The sequence below is a fragment of the Prionailurus bengalensis genome, chromosome E1 (genome assembly GCF_016509475.1).
Source record: "Prionailurus bengalensis isolate Pbe53 chromosome E1, Fcat_Pben_1.1_paternal_pri, whole genome shotgun sequence".
Classification (NCBI taxonomy): domain Eukaryota; kingdom Metazoa; phylum Chordata; class Mammalia; order Carnivora; family Felidae; genus Prionailurus; species Prionailurus bengalensis.
In genome coordinates, this window is record NC_057347.1 from 42,322,897 (window position 1) to 42,339,897 (window position 17,001).

The window sequence follows — 17,001 nt, forward strand, 5'->3', positions numbered from 1 at the left end:
GTTCAAGTTCCACATCTGATGAGCTCAAGCCCTGCTTGGGTGAGCTTGCACCCTGCTTCTGGTGAGCAGGAGCCCCACTTCAAGTGAGCTTGAGCCCCACTTTTCTCTCTCTTTCTGCCCCTTGCTCACTTGCACCCTCTCTTTCTCTAAAAAAAAAAAAAAAAAAACAAAAAAAACCCTGAATATTGATCTAATAAAAATGTTTAACAAAAGTATATAGTGAGGGTATAGGAAAGGAAAGGGGGCTAGTTTGGGAGATATAAGTCTTCTTCCACAATGGGAACTCAATAGGTAATGTCTACATTTGAAAAAAAATCAAGAAATATTAGTATGAGCATATTATTTAGAATGAAGAAATATTGGACAGAGGCATGATTAAAAATAAGGAAGAAAGAGCTAAAAGAGTTGAAAGCAACTGCCTCCAAATAATAATTAGTGGTGAGATGACTTTTTTCATAAAAAGTCATGCAGAATAGTTTGACTTTTTAGCCTATGGAAATAATATTACTTCAATTAAAACCAAAAATTCAGGGGCGCCTGGGTGGCTCAGTCGGTTAAGCCTCCGACTTCAGCTCAGGTCACGATCTCACGGTCCGTGAGTTCGAGCCGCGTCGGGCTCTGGGCTAATGGCTCAGAGCCTGGAGCCTGCTTTTGATTCTGTGTCTCCCTCTCTCTCTGCCCCTCCCCCGTTCATGCTCTGTCTCTCTCTGTCTCAAAAATAAATAAACGTCAAAAAAATATATATTAAAAAAAAAAAAACCAAAAATTCAATTTAGTGATTGAAAAAAAGGTCCATACCAGCCAATTCTCTATTCTTTCACTTCTTGAAGGGATAAGACAACATAGAAAAGAGTATCACATAACTCAGATTTTTTTTAATGTTTATTTATTTATTTTGAGAGAGAGAGAGGATGTTTGTGGGCAGGAGAGAGGTTAGAGAGGGAGAGAGAGAATCCCAAGCAGGCTCCATGCTGTCAGTACAGAGCACTACTCGGGACTCAATCCCATGAACTGTGAGATCATGACCTGAGCCGAAATCAAGAGTCAGACACTTTACCGACTGAGCCACCCAGCAGCCCCTCGGATTTTTCTATACTTGGCCAAGGAGAACAGTTGTTAGATATTTTGAAAGTTTATCCCTATTTAGCAGCCTTTGGGGTGGGGCTTACTATGTGCCGTGCTTGCAGCAAGCTAATAACTCCACATGCATTATCTCATTTGGTGCTCACAGCCACCCTATGAAGTAGGTACTATGATTAGGTTTTTTCCTATTTCCCAAGTAAGGAAACTGAGGCTTCTATGAATTTTCCCAAGGTTAAACTCCTAGTAAGAGGTGGAGTCTGGATTCAAATTGGGTCTGCCTGGGTCAAGAGCCCCACCTCTAAACCTCTACTCCCAGATGCCAAACTAGACATTTGTCCAGTGGGAACCAGCATAGGGAAAGGCCGGCACTGTGAAGGTTGAAGCTGATGGGAACAGGAAAAGGGCGGGGCACTGAAGGCAAAGGAGGAAGGAGTTGGGACAGTCTTAGAAGGCCCTCCCTTCCTCCAGACCTCCCCAATCCCACCCTCACCCAAGGTCAGACTCCTGGTAGCCAAGCAGCAAAAGTGGGACTGATCTATGAAGCCCCAGCCTGCAAGAGTGTAGGGTCAGTAAGTAATGATAGAGGTTGTGTAGGAGAGGGAGAATACGTTTTTCTCTACCTTTTTAGGTTCTCCACTGGAACTCCTGTAACCAAAGACAGACTAATAAGAGAAAAGCATACAGATTTATTTAGTATAAGTTTTAAGTGACACGGGAGCCTTCATAAGGAAATGAGGACCCAACTGTAGAAAGATAGGATAGAACAATATAGTAAACTGGGAGAAATGTAGCAAGGCCTGTTCATTCAGATTCCTCCCTATATCCCTCAGTCTTCAGAGATAAGGGTGCTTCTTCTCTCCAGATATAGAGAGAGCACTTCTCACATGACAGTTTTCTGACATGCTTCAGGGAGTTAGAAAGCCCTTTCTGCATCTATGATTCCTTAAATTTCTTCAGCTTGAAACATTCAACATGTCACAGTGCCATATTTGGGGGTAGCATGTCCTGAACTCCCATCAGCTGGAACCCGCACATTTTGGAAGGCACAAAGGGTGGCTATTTTATTTATTTATCTGTTTGTTTTTGCATGGTTGGGGAAGGTGCCTTGCTTATCTGTGAAATCAGATTTCTGTTCCTTTCTCATTATGGAGACAGGCATTTGGGATGGTGAAACCAAGAGCTGCCTCTGTTTGGGCCCTGTGGACCCAGCTGTGTCTCCCAAGGAGTCCTGGGTACAATGCGAGGGAGAGCAGACCCCTGCTGGCTACACGAGGGACTGTCCTGGGGCTCTTCCAATGGCTCCTTCCCACTGCTCTTTCAGGGAAAGGTAAGAGTAACTCCTACTTTCTTCTCGAACCTTCTCTGATAATCCCAACAATACTGTAACATAGCTGTCACTGCTAACACAACCATTTTGTGGGAGACGACACGGAGGCTAAGGCAGGTAGTGTCACAATGCCAAGGTTATACATGTAGTAGGTGAGGAGCTAGAACCAGAATGCCGTGTCCTTCCCATTTCACCACTGCCTCTCTTAAACTCGTAACAGCAGCACTTATACACATTTTAGTGTTTACATGCAATGTATAGGCGTTATTTCCTTTAATCTCAATTCAAATAGCTGATAGCACAATTGTCCTCATTGGGCAGATGAAGAGAAAAGGTTCAGAGACATCAAGTAATTTGTTCTTGGTCACATAACTAAAAAGATTCGAAAGTGATGTGTTCATCCCTGCTCAACCACAGAAAAGACAGGAACTGAAGTGTGTAAATTGGGATAGAATTTAAGACAGTGGGAAGGGGCACCTGGGTGGCTCAGTCGGTTAAGCATCCCACTTGAGCTCAGGTCATGAACTGATGGTTCATGAATTCAAGCCCAGCTTCAGGCTCCATGCTGACAGCTCAGAGCCTGGAGCCTCTTCAGATTCTGCGTCTCCCTCTCTCTCTGCCCCTCCCTCGCTTGTGCTCTTTCTGTCTCTGTCTCAAAAAATAAACATTAAAAAAAAAAAAGACAGTGGGAAGGATGCCTGAAGGAATTCAAATGTGACTCAAATAAAAAAAAAAAAAATAGGGGCACTTGGCTGCCTCAGTCAGTGAAGCATGCGACTCTTGGTCTTGGGATTGTGAGTTCGAGCCCCACGGTGGGAGTAAAGTTTGCTTAATGAACATTTTTTTTAATCTTTAAAAAAAATAATAAAAAACAAAAGCAAAAACGCTGCTGGCTGTAGGATGCCCCTGTGGTAGATGGCCAGTATGCTTCACCAGCTTCCTGGAGTGCATTCTTCAGCATAGTCATTTGTTTTATTCACCGAACATTTATCATGTGCCTAGTCTTGAAGCAGCCCTGCTCTGGGTGTTGGAGATACAGAAGTGACATGGCGGGAAAGGTCCTTCATTGAGTTTCTTTTTTTTGGGGGGGGGGGCGGAGGGAAGCAGGGAGACACAGAAAATATACAAGTAAACAAATGAGATCATTTCAGATAGGGCCACGTGCAGAGAAGATCATAATACCCAGTGACGTGATATGATTGAGAGGAACTGGGTGAGGTTACTTTAAATTCAGCGGACAATTCTGAAGAGGTGACATTTGAGCTGAGAGCTGGGTATTATAAACTGGGGCAGACAGTTCCAGGCAGAGGCAGGGACTGTAGCACAAAGCTCTGTACTCGGAAAGGCTCCACCCTCGGGTTGATGCTCCATTCTTGGTGTAACTGTTACATCTTGAAATTCTTAATAACTTTTGAGCAAGTGCTCTGCATTTTCACTTTCCACTGGGCCCTGCATGTTCTGTAGCCAGTCCAGGTCAGAGGGACCACAGGGGTAGGGAAAAAGATTTAGAAGTGAAGTGGAAAGAGAGGCAGGAACCACTCACCAAGGAGGGCCGTGAAGTCACAGCGAGGAGCTGGACTCTGCACAGAGGGAAAGCTTTGATAGATTTGAAGAAGAGGAGCAACGTGACCCTGTTTACATTTCCAAGAGATCCCTCAGGGGTGCCTGGCTGGCTCAGTTGGTAGGGCATGTGACTCATTTGACTCTGATCTCAGGGGTCATGAGTTCAAGCCCCACACTGGATATCGAGCTTACTTTAAAAGGGAGAGGGTGGCCGGGCAGGGTGGGGGGGCACCTGGGTGAATCAGTCAGTTAAGCGTCCAGCTCTTGAGTTCGGCTCAGATCATGATCTCACAGTTGGTGAGTTTGAGCCCCAAATCAGGTTCTGTGCTGATGGTGCGGAACCTGCTTATGATACTCTCTCTCTCCTTCTCTCTCTGCCCCTCCCCCACTTATTCGAGCATGCATGAGAGTATGCTCTCTCTCTCTCTCAAAATAAATAAATAAACTTTTAAAAAGAGAGAGTGATGGGATGCCTGGGTGAATCAGTCAGTTAAGCGTCTTATTCTTGACTTCAGCTCAGGTCATGATCTCATGGTCGTGAGTTTGAGCCCTGGGTCAGGTTCCACACTGTGTCAGTGCAAAGACTGTTTGGGATTTTCTCTCTCTGTCTCTTTCTGCTCCTTCCCTGTGCTCATGTGCACGGGCTCTCTCTCTCTCTCTCAAAATGAAACAAATATTTTTAAAAAAAGATTGTCTCTCTCTCCCTTTGCTCCTTCCCTTGCTTGCGTGCTCTTTCTCTCCCTAAAATAAAATAAAATAAAATAAAATAAAATAAAATAAAATAAAAAAACAAATGACTTCAAGATTCCTGGTGTGAGTAACTAGGTGGAATGTGGAATCATTTGCTGAGATTGGGAAGGTTGTGTGGGTGGTGGAAAAATTTGGGAGGGTATCAAGAGTTGCACTTTACTTTTTTTTTTTAAGACTTTATTTTTAAGTAATCTCTACACCCATGTGGGGCTCAAACCCACAACCTCAAGATCAAGAGTCACACACTCCACCAACTAAGCAGGCCAAGAGTTGCACTTTAGACCTGCTAAGTCTGAGATGTCTCTGAGAATTTAAATGGAAATGAAATCAATTGTCTATGCAGATCTTGACTTTAGAGGAGATTCTCAAAATGGGGTCAGAATAACACGGGAGTGCTTGTTAAAAATGCAGATTACAGTGCCCCACCCCAGTTCTGCCAAATCAAAATACCACACCCACCTGCCAAAACATGATTCTGATGCTCATGAATATTTGAGGCCAACTGTTCTAAGAATTTCTTCAAGGAAAGGGGCCAAGGCATCCTCTTTCCTTCTGCAGATTCTTCAGGCTGAGTGACGAAACAATCACTTAGTGAGACTTCTTGAATATTTAACCTGGGGATTACCATGCTAGGACATTTAGTAAGAATGATCGGTGACCCCCAGAACCAACCAGACGTTGAAGGAGACAGATAGTAGATGTAATTGTCAATGTCCACCAGTCAGGTATAGGGATAGGAAGGAGCCTGTAAGGGGCACAGTGTGGGTTCAGGGTGCAACTCTGAAGAGGCCAACTCTCCTTTACAGAGGATGATGTGAAAGAACATGGAAGATCTGAACTAGATTTTTTCCTCTTTTTTCTCTTTATTTTTGCTTATTTTTTCCACATATCAGCATAAACAATTTTTTAATGCACACAAGTTTGGTGTGGTTTTATTTTTTTAAGTTTACTTATTTATTTTGAGAGATAGACACAGAGAGAGCCTGCAGGCCCCGGAGCAGGAAAGAGGCAGAGAGAGAGGGAAAGAGAATCCCAAGCAGGCTCTGAGCTGTCAGCACAGAGCCCCATGCAGGCCTCGAACACACAAAACCCCGAGATCATGACCCGAGCGAAACCAAGAGTCGGAGGCTTAACCGACTGAGCCACCCAAGGTCCCTTAAAGCAATTTTTAAAAATTGTGTTTTATTTCCTTTTTTTATTTTAATATTTTTTATTAACGGCTATGAAAATATCCAGAAAGATAAATGAATGTGATGCAGTGATATATGTCCTAATGTGAAAAACTTTCAGTACATTGTTTTCCTTCACAGTGGCCTTCGAATCACAGGAGGCAGCGGTTCTCTGCCATTTCTTCTATTACACGCTGCAGAATTTCTGAATCAGTATCCCGCCCTCAGTCTTCTCATTTGTAAATCAAATTCATTTTCAGTCCATTGTTTAGAGGGAGTGTATGTTTTTCTGTTCCACAAAGAGGACTTTTGTTTTCACAATCAGATCATAACGTAGGAGAGTCAGTTTCTCCCGGAGTCGGCTTCTCTTAGTGTTGAGGAAGTAACCCGTCCCAGCTTGGCTCAGCATTTCCACCAGAATGGTTTGTGACTTGCTCTTGGCAACTTTTTCTCAGAGAGGAAAGGTTGAAAGAGAAAAGAAAGTATCAATTTATTATCTTTCTTATGCAAAGTTCATATAAATCTCTGTAATAAATACGTAAGTCATGAAGTATGCCATGGGTTGTCACTCAAGTAACTACTTGTAGGGATCCGCTAAGATTAGGTGACCACAGACAGGAACATGGCGATAATACCCCCACAGTCTCCAAAATTTAAAAATTGTATTTTAGAGTGAAAGCACGTGCACAAGTGGGGGAGAGGGAGAAGAATCATTTTTTAAAATATTTATTTAGTTTTGAGAGAGAGAGAGAGTGGAGGGGAGGGGCAGGGAGAGAGGGGGACAGAAGATCTGAAGTGTGCTCCACACTAACAGCAGAGAGCCCAATTCGGGGCTGAAACTCAGGAAATGTGAGATCCTGACATGAGCTGAAGTCGAACACTTAACCGACTGAGCCACTCAGGAACTGGGAAAGAGAATCGTAAGCAGGCTCCATGCTAAGCATGGAGCCGGAAGTGGGGCCGATATGGGCTCGACATGAGGGTCAGTCTCACAACCTTGGGATCATGACCTGAGCTGAAATCAAGAGTCAGATGCTCAACCCTGATTCAGCCACCCAGGCACCCCTTGTTGTTGTTAGTTTTAAAGAAACAGTATCTTATTATTCACACCTGCACCTTGCTTATCTTACTCAACAATACCTTGTGAAAAGCTCTCCAAGACTATTGGAACTGCTCTCATTTTTTTTGTTTTAAAGACTGCATAATATGCCATTGTATGGCCATGTCACCATTTGCTCAACCATTTGCTGATGGACATTTATTCAACCATTCACTGATGGGCATTCATTGTTTCCAGTGTCTTTGCAACTAATGCTACATTGATCATCTTTGTATTCTCCTTCCTATGTATGGGTGGTCCTGTTTCCATGGGGCAAATTCCCAAGTCTAGGATTGCTCAGTTAAAGGAGGGTTTTTTTTTTTTAATTTTAATAAATGTTGCTAGGTTATTTTCCCAGGAGGCTGCACCACCTCCTTCATTCAATAGTGTCCAATAATAGCCAAGAGTGCACCTTTCTCCATATTCCTGCCAGGAAGTGTCTTTGCTCCCTTTAATTTTGGTCAGTGTGGTGGGTACAAAGTGACAACTTATTGTTACTTAATGTTTCATTTCCCTGTGTACTTGTGAATCTGAGTCTTTTAAAAATTACTGTTTTTCCATGAATTACCTATTCTTGGCCTTGCCATTTTTCTATGGGGTGGTTTGTCTTTTTCTTGTCGATTTGTAAAATCTTTTTGCATAGCGGAACTATTAACCCATGATTTGCCATTTGTGTTACAATTTTTTTTCTAAATCTACCATTTACCGGGGCGCCTGGGTGGCTCAGTTGGTTAAGCATCCAACTTCGGCTCAGGTCATGATCTCATAGTTATCGAGTTCAAGTCCTGCATCAGGCTGTGTGCTGACAGCTCAGAGCCTAGAGCCTGCTTCGGATTCTGTGTGTCTCTCTCTCTGCTCCTCCCCCACTTGCACGCGCGCGCTCTCTCTCTCTCAAAAGTAATGACAAATAAAAATATTTATTAAAAAAGAAAAAATAAGTAAATCTACCGTTTACCTAACAACTGTGTTTATGTTCTATTTTCCCATCCCCAAACCATTTTAACTTTTTCCAGCTTTATTGAGATATCATTGACATATACCATTGTATAATTTTAAGGTATATGACATGGTGATTTGCTATACATATAATTGCAAAACGATTCCTTTTTAACTTTACATAGTCAATTTTTTTTTCTTTTTTCTTTGTTAAGTTTATTTATTTATTTTGAGAGAGAGAGAGAGCATGCACACATGTGCACAAGTGGGATAGGAGCAGAGAGAAGAGACAGAATCCCAAGCAGGCTCTGTGCCATCAGCGCAGAGCCCAATGATGTGGGACTCGAACCCACAGACTGTGAGATCATGACCTGAGCTGATATCAAGAGTTGCCGCTTAACCGACTGAGCCACCCAGGCACCCTTATTTGTTTTTTTCTATTACAGCTTCCAGGTTTTTCAACCTTGGTTAATATTTTCTCACTCTTTTTAAAATTTTTTTTAATGTTTATTTATTTGAGAGAGAGAGAGAGAGAGAGAGAGAGAGAGAGAGAGAGAGAGTGCAAGTGGGCTGGGGAGGGGCAGAGAGAGAGGGAGACAGAATCTGAACCAGGCTCCAGGCTCTGAGCTGTCAGCACAGAGCTTGATGTGAAGCTCGAACCCATGAACTGTGAGATTGTGACCTGAGATGAAGTCAGATGCTTAACTGACTGAGCCACCCAGGGGCCCCGATATTTTCTCACTCTACATCATGCACGCAGACTCCTATATTTTCATACAAGATTTTATGATGTTTCTGAGATATAACAGACATGCCATTTAAGGCATTCAATGTGTTGGTTTGATACATTTATGTATGCAATATGATGTTAGCTAACACCTTATTGTATCACATACTTATCATTTCTTTGAGTTGAGAACAGTTAAGATTTATTCTTTTAGCAACTTTGAAGTTTGTAATACAGTACCACTTACTATAATAACTATATTGTGCATTAGATCTCCAGAACTTATCTACTAGCTGTGAGATGAATTTATTGTTTGCATTTAAAATTTTAATCCACCTAAGCCTCATTGTTGTATATAAGATGAAACTCTTATTTTATTTTCTTCCATTTGGAAAGCATGCTCTTGGGAAATCATTTTTATATTTTTCCCAATCAACTAAACCACCCCCTATGTTATATATTAGAATTTCATATATTGTGGGACTTATTTTTGGATTCCTTATTCCGTTCTGATCTTCTGATCGATTTGTCTACTCCCGTATCAGTGCAGTATCGATTTAATTACAGAGCCTTCATGGTCTCTTCTCACACTTGGTAGTCCTTCCTACCAAGACTACCACTACTGTGGTAGTCACACACAAGTCCTCCCTCACTCTGTTCTTTCTCATACATTCCTTGGCTCTCGTTATCATATATAAAGTTTAAGATCATTGTAACCAATTCAAAAAACTTTTTTTGAGCTGGGAATGGTTAGAAGAGCTGTTTGAAAGGGAGAGCCTTTCAGAAGGTACAGCAAGGGCAAAGACTAAGCAGGCAGGAAACACTGGACTGGAGTGTGGTGGGTATCCTGTAGCTGGGGACCCAAGGGGAGAGGGAACAGGGAGAGGGTTGGAGGGGAGGTTCTTTACCGTATCCTGTTTTGGCACTTAAGTTATGTCCAACTTAGGGCAGTCACACTCCTAGTGCCCAGTTAGGTCCCGGTGGACCCGGAAGTGTGCAAGCAGCTACTAGGGCTGCAAATGGGTATGTGTGTGCTGCCACCTACTGACGTGCTGAGAGAATGCAGTCACCTTCGAGTTTCCTGGCCCGCCCCAAGTTGATCTCCGATCCTGGTTTCCAGACCCCAGGCTCCCTCTCCAATCAATCTCCAACTCTGAGGAGGAGATGTGTAAGGGCCAACAGGGGTTTAACGAAGCAGTTAGTAGGAGGAGTCCTTTTTTTTTTTTTTAAGTTTATTTATTTATTTGGAGAGAGAGAGAGAGTCCCAAGCAGACTCTCCACAGGCAGCGCGGAGCCCGAAGCAAGCGGCTCGAACTCAGGAACTGTGAGATGGTGACTTGATCTGAAACCAAGAGTTGGAGGCTTAACCAAGTGAGCCACCCACGTGCTCCATGGAGGGAGGAGTCTTAGAATGCACCCCCAGATGCCTGGTCAGAATCAGAAACTACCTCAAACCTTCTGAACCTGAATTTCTCCCATCCCCACCACAGGATTTGGAGCCAGTGGTGGGGCAATTCCTGCATTTCCAGAGCCAGTCATCTAGTGTAGGAGACATAAATCAATCCATAAATTTATCTGATAAGTAAACAATTCAGGAGAAGCCCCAAGGTGCTGCCACTGAATGGGAGACAATCACTTCTGGCTGTGGGGTAAGAAGGCTCTAAGGGGGCAGGAAAGAACGGGGCTGCTGGAAGACATGGAATTGGAGGCCGTCTTTGGGGAATGGCTCCAGTTTGAGTCAGCAGGGAAGGGAGAACGTATACCAAGTGGAGGGAATGAAGAGGCCAGTGGGACTTCCATTTCTATTAATGATGGGCTAAGTTATTCAGACCAACCTTCCCACTGGAAGCAACTGCAAATGCTTTATAAAATATTTTTTAAATCTCCTTAACAATAGCACAAATATATGACAAGAGAGTTATAAATTTCCATGGCAAAGCCTAAGAGAGAATGGGATCCCAGAAAGGCATTAGAATATGGAGCAGAAGTGACCCAGAATGCAGAAAAGAGGGGCGAAATGAGAAAAGATGTTGAGAGACTTGGAGGATACATTGAAAATGTTTAACAAAACTTGATCTGAGTTCTAGAAGGAAATGACAAGAGAATGTGGCAAGGGCGAGATTTGAAAGATAATGCCAAAGAATTTTCCAATACTGATGAGGCATCAATCCACAAGTCCTGAAAGCCCAGAGAATCCCAAGCAGAGCAAATAAAATAGAATGCACATATAGATATATCACAGTGAAACTTTAGAATGACAAAGAAAGAAAGAAAGAAAATCTTAAGAGCAGCCTTCTCACCAGCAGTAATGGAAACTAAAAGACAGTGGAATGATATCTTGAACATGCTGAAAGAAAATAATTTCTAGGGTACCTGGCCGGCTCAGTTGGAGCACACGACTTTTGATCTTGGGGTCCTGAGTTCGAGCCCCACATTGGGCATAGAGATTACTTAAAAAAAATAATAAGTAACTTCTGACCAAGAGATCAAGAGTAAATTTTCAACCAAGCAAAAACTAAGAAAATTTGCCATTAGCAGAGCTTCACAGAAGGAAATTCTAAAGGATGCAATTCAGACCGAAGTGATCAAACATGGAAGGTCCGAGACGCAAGGAGTGAAGACTTGCACATGAACGTTCATCGCGGCATTTTTCATAATAACCAAAAAGTGAAAACCCAAATGTCCATAAGCTGATGAATTCGTAACCAAATTGTGGTCTGTCCATACAGTGGAATCGGTCACAAAAAGAATTAAGTATTGTTACATGTTATGACGTGGATGAATCTTGACAACATTATATTCAATGAAAGGAGCCAAACACAAAAGGCCACATATTGTGTGATTCCGGCAAATCCACAGAGACAGACAGAAGGTAAGTTAGTGGTTGCCAGGGTCTACAGGAAGAAAAGAGTGGGAAATGACTGCTAAGGAGTACAGGATTTCATTTTGGGGCGACAAAAATATTATGGAATTAGATAGCAGTGACTATGCTAAAAACCACTGAGCTGCACATTTAAAATGGTGAATGAGGGGCTTCTCAGTGTGTCAGTCGGTTAAGCGTCTGACTTCAGCTCAGGTCATGATCTCAAGGTTCTTGGGTCCAAGCCCCGCGTTGGGCTCTGTGCTGACAGCTTGCAACCTGGAGCCTGCTTTGGATTCTGTGTCTCCCCCTCTCTCTGCCCCTCCCCCACTTGTGTGCGGTCTCTCAAAAAATTAATTAATTAATTAATTAATTAAGGGGTGAATGATATCTCAATAACAAAATTAAAATCTTAAAAAAGTGAAAAGATATGTACATAATCGAAAAAAGCATTGACGGGGTAAACAATAATACTAATGCCCAGTGAGGTTAAAAAGGAGAATTTAAAATGTACAACGTAGGGGGCCTGGCTGGCTCAGTCGGTAGAGCATGCCACTCTTGATCTTGGGGTTATAAGTTTGAGCGCCACGTTGGGTGTAGAGATTACTTAAAAATAAAATCTTTTAAAAAATAAAAAAATAAATCATCAGGGAAATACAAATTAAATACAGGGAAGTGCAAATGAGATACCACCTTCCACCAGTCAGAATGGTTAAAACTAACAACTCAGGCAACAACAGATGTTGGCAAGGATGTGGAGAAAGAGGATCCCTTTTGTGCTGCTGGTGGGAATGCAAACTGGTGCAGCCACTCTGGAAAAAAGAGTATGGAGGGTCCTCAAAAAATTAAAAATAGAACTATCCTACGACCCAGCTGTTGCACTACTAGGTATTTACCCAAGGGACACAGGTGTGCTGTTTTGAAGGGCACATGCACCCCAATGTTTATAGCAGCACTGTCGACAATAGCCAAAGTATGGAAAGAGCCCAAATGTGCATCGACGGGTGAATGGATAAAGAAGATGTGGTATATATATACAACGGGGTATTACTCGGCAATCAAAAAGAATGAAATCTTGCCCTTTGCAGCTACATGGATGGAACTGGAGGGTATCATGCTAAGTGAAATTAGTCAGAGAAAGACAAATATCATATGACTTCACTCCTATGAGGAATTTAAGAGACAAAACAGATGAACATAAGGGAAGGGAAGCAAAAATAATATAAAAACAGGGAGGGGGACAAAACGAAGAGACTCTGAAATATAGAAAACAAACAGAGGGTTACTGGAGGGGTTGTGGGAGGGGGGAGGGGCTAAATGGGGAAGGAGCTTAAGGAATCTACTCCTGAAATCGTTGTTGCACTGTATGCTAACTAACTTGGATGTAAATTTAAAAATATATATATATGTGCAACATAAATGATAAATGAAATTAAAGTATTCCACGGTCCAGGAGAAAGGTAAGTAACGGTATTGATTAGGGATGCCTGGGTGGCTTAGTCTGTTGAGCATCCGACTTCAGCTCAGGTCATGATCTCACAGTTCGTGAGTTCGAGCCCCACATCGAGCTCTGTGCTGACAGCTCGGAGCCTGGAGCCTGCTTCGGATTCTGTGTCTCCCTCTCTCTGCCCCTTCCCCGCTCATGCTCTGTCTCTCTCTGTTCCTCAAAAATGAATAAACATTAAAAAAAAATTTTTTTTTAAGGTATTGATTAACTTCAGACTTTGATGCACACTGAAACTTTCAGGAGATGGGCCCAAACAACATGCCCTATATGTAAATATAAGATGTAATTTGTAGCGTCATCACTAAAAGAAGAGAAACAAAGTCACAAAAATGGCAGTAAGGCCTAGTGTGGCCCCTTTGGGGATCCAGTAAAATCTATTTACAGTAACACCTGGCTACTTGAGATTAGTGTTATTCGATGAAGCAGACAGATTAGAAGAATCACAAACAGGGGCCCTTGGGTGGCTCAGTCAGTTAAGTGTCCGACTCTTGGTTTCAGCTCAGGTCATGATCTCATGGTTCGATTCATGAGTTCGAGCCCCGCATCAGCCTCTCTACTGTAAGCACAGAGCCCGCTTTGAATCCTCTGTCCCCCTCTTTCTCTGCCCCTCCCTCGCTTTCTCTCTCTCTCTCTCTCATTCTCTGTCTCTCTTAAAATAAATAAACTTAAAAGAAGAAGAAGAAGAAGACAAAAAGAATCACAAACAGAACCTTAAGGGTTGCCTGATTCACCCTACTCTTTCATACATAATTTCTGTAATTTATCAGGGATGTGATTAGCTAGGTGCTGGGGCCACAGTGGTGCATAGTCTCTGTTTTTGTGGAACTGCGTGGCCAGGAAAGGGGTTGGAGATACGAACCAGAGCCTACCACCCAGGGACTGACTGGCAGGTCAGACTGAGGAGCTCACTGTTGATGCCAAGAGCGGGGGAAAGTCATTGAAAAGTTTTCAGGACGGGACGTGATCATGCCAGCTGCTGAGCATAATGGATTGGAAGGAGATGGTGGAAGCAGAGAGCCTCTCCAGGGTTTTCACTGAAAGGCAGTGAGGCTGGTGCATGGTGGCCAGATGTGAGAGAGACAGTAAATGGAGAGAGAGTAATTGGGGGTGTGAGAAGGGAGGAGTCCAGGAAACTGAGAGGCAGAGGTCCAGGGATTTGCCAGCATCCTCAAAGAGCTGGCGGCTGAGCCAAGGCTGAGACCAGACCAGGGTCTTTCCACCACACTGTTTGAGACATGCCGACACCCAAGTGGAAATACAGGCAGATGAGAATCAGACAGTCTGGAGCCGGGAGGCCCAGATTTGGCATCCTCATCCTGTATGTAATGGTTAAACATAAGAGAGGCCAAGTTCTTTGTGGAAAGAGTATGTGGCAAAGCTAGGAACCTGGGCACAATGTCTGGGCTAGCACATGGAAACAGAACCAGCAAAGAGCAGAGCAGGGTAGCTTCTGGTTTACAGGCCACCGGCTTTACCACTGCCTTATGCTGGGCCTTTCCCCTAACCACGGTGAGCCTTAGCTTCCATGGTGGACAGATTCTAAGATCACCTCCTCGTGTTCACACCCTTGTGTGATCCTCTTCCCTTAATCGTGGACAGAACCCAAGACTTGCTTCTTACTTTATAGAATATGGCAAAGGGGATGAGATGTCACTCCCGTGGTTGATTACATCATACAAAATGACTTCTTGTTAGCCAACCCACGCTCTTTGCTGGCTTGGTGAAGCAAGCAGTCACGTTAGGTGTGATGGTGAGTGTTATGTGTCAGCTTGGTTAGGCTCCATAGTCCCCAGTTACTCAATCACATGCATATCTAGGTGTTGCTATGGAGGTAAATTGTAGGTGCGGTTAATACCAACAAGCACTTGACTTTAAGTAAAGATTAAGCTCGGTAATTTGGGTGGGCTTCATCCAATCAGTTGAAAATCCTTAAAAATGAAACCAGTTTTCCTGAGGAATAAAGAAGAAATTCTGCATCAAGACTACAGCATCAGCTCCCGTCTGAGAGTTTCTAGTTTGCCAGTCTGTCCTATGGATTTCAGACTTGCCAGCCCCCACAATTATGTAAGCCAATTTCTTGGAATAAATGTCTTTATACACACACATGCACATACATACATACACACATCCTACTGGTGCTATTTCTCTGGAAGACACTGACTGATACATTGGGAAAGCCCATGTGGCTTGCAGCCAGCAGCCAGCAAGAAGCGGGCCCCTCGATACTGTACCCTGGAGGAAATGAATTTTGCCAACAATCTGATCGAATTTGGAAACAGGCTCTTCTCCAGTGAAACTTCCAGATGAGAAAACAATTCAGCAGACATCTTGACTGCTGTCTTGTGAGACCTTGGCCCAATAAACCATGTCTGGACTTGAAACCCATAGGAACTATAAGGTAATAAATGTGTGGTGTTGTTGTTGTTTAATGTTTATTTTTGAGACAGCAAGAGACAGAGCATGAGCGGGGAAGGGGCAGAGAGAGAGGGAGACACAGAATCCAAAGCAGGCTCCAGGCTCTGAGCTGTCAGCACAGAGCCTGGTGCGGGGCTCAAATTCGTCAACTGCGAGATCATGACTTGAGCCGAAGTCAGATGCTCAACCAACTGAGCCACACAGGCGCCCCTAAATGTGTGTTGTTTTAAGCCATGAGGTTTGCAGGGCTTTTTTGTTGTTGTTGTTAAAATGGTAAGATTTTATTTTTAAGAAATCTCCACACCCAATGTGGGGCTTGAACTCACAACCCCGAGATCAAGAGTCAGATGCTCTACTGACTAAGCCAGCCAGGCACCCCTGACGCGATTTGTTTTATAGCAATAGAAAACGAATACGCTTCCCCATCTGTAAAAGGGGGGAATAACAGTACTCACCTCATAGGGCTATTGTGGGGCTTCAGTGAGATAATCCAACAGTGGGCTTAGCACAGTGGTGGGCATACATTTAGTGCACAACAAATCAATCAATGTTAACTCAAATTTCTCCAAAATTATTTAGCAGTCGTCAAAGAATCAGAAACCAAAAGAAACGTCCAGATACCTGAAGCGCTTGGCCTCACTATATCTCGCGTAAAGGAGAAAACTAGTCTTGATTATTTCTGAGAAGCAGTAGATCTCATGGAGTTTCAGTAAACACACTGGTGTCAGACTCATGGTGAGCCTTATGCTGCTCAGTTCCGTCTGGCTCCGCTGTCTGTCAGCTGTGTCAAAGAATAGCACCTGGCACATAGTAGGGCTATATAAGCATTAGCTGCAAAAGCAATATTATTATTATTATTATTATTATTATTAATTTTATCATGATGATTACTATTATTTGCCTCTATTATTATTATTATACTATTATTATTATTACTATTACTTGCCTCTAAATCCCAGCCCTAGAAATTAATATAGTACACATTTATACCAACTGAGCAAATAAAGGACGGACACTTACAATTCAGAGGTTCAGAAGTTGCTCTCTCTCTCTCTCTCTTTTTAATGTTTATTTATTTTTGAAAGAGCGCAAGTGGGGAGGGGCAGAGAGAGGGGGACAGAGGATGGGAAGCGGGCTCCGGGCTACAGGCTGACAGCAGCCGGATGTGGGGCTTGAACTCACAAACCTCGAGATTATAACCTGAGCCAAAGTGGGACGCTCAACCGACTGAGCCCCCTCAGGTGTCCCAAAATTTGATCATTTTCCATCAACTTCCTCCGTCCTCGTCAAGGGATTCCGATTGTGTGATCTCCTGGGGGGTATCTGGGGATCAGGAAGGACTCTATCCGGTACAGAACTTGGCGCACAGCGTTTTGTCACCCCTTCCCCTAAATTCCAGTACCATTTACTCTTGCTGCTGCCCCAGGTCCCCCAAATCCAGCAGAGGGCGCTGTGGCCTCAAAATGCAGCCCGCAGCCGTTAACTGCTGCCTTCTAGAGGCCAGACGCCAGGGAGGGAGGGTACCTGCAGGAGGGGTGGGCCTGACTAGTTGCCCTAACTAGTCC

The 17,001-nt window shown here is 43.4% G+C and overlaps 1 long non-coding RNA gene across 1 annotated transcript; it reads left to right on the top strand.

Annotated features, from left to right (window-relative positions):
• Positions 1 to 5,918: 5,918 nt before the first annotated feature.
• On the top strand, positions 5,919 to 15,446 carry LOC122485688. The gene is made up of 2 exons (XR_006297915.1): positions 5,919 to 6,105; positions 14,967 to 15,446. It is a non-coding gene; the product is annotated as an uncharacterized LOC122485688 (long non-coding RNA).
• The last annotated feature ends 1,555 nt before the right edge of the window (positions 15,447 to 17,001 follow it).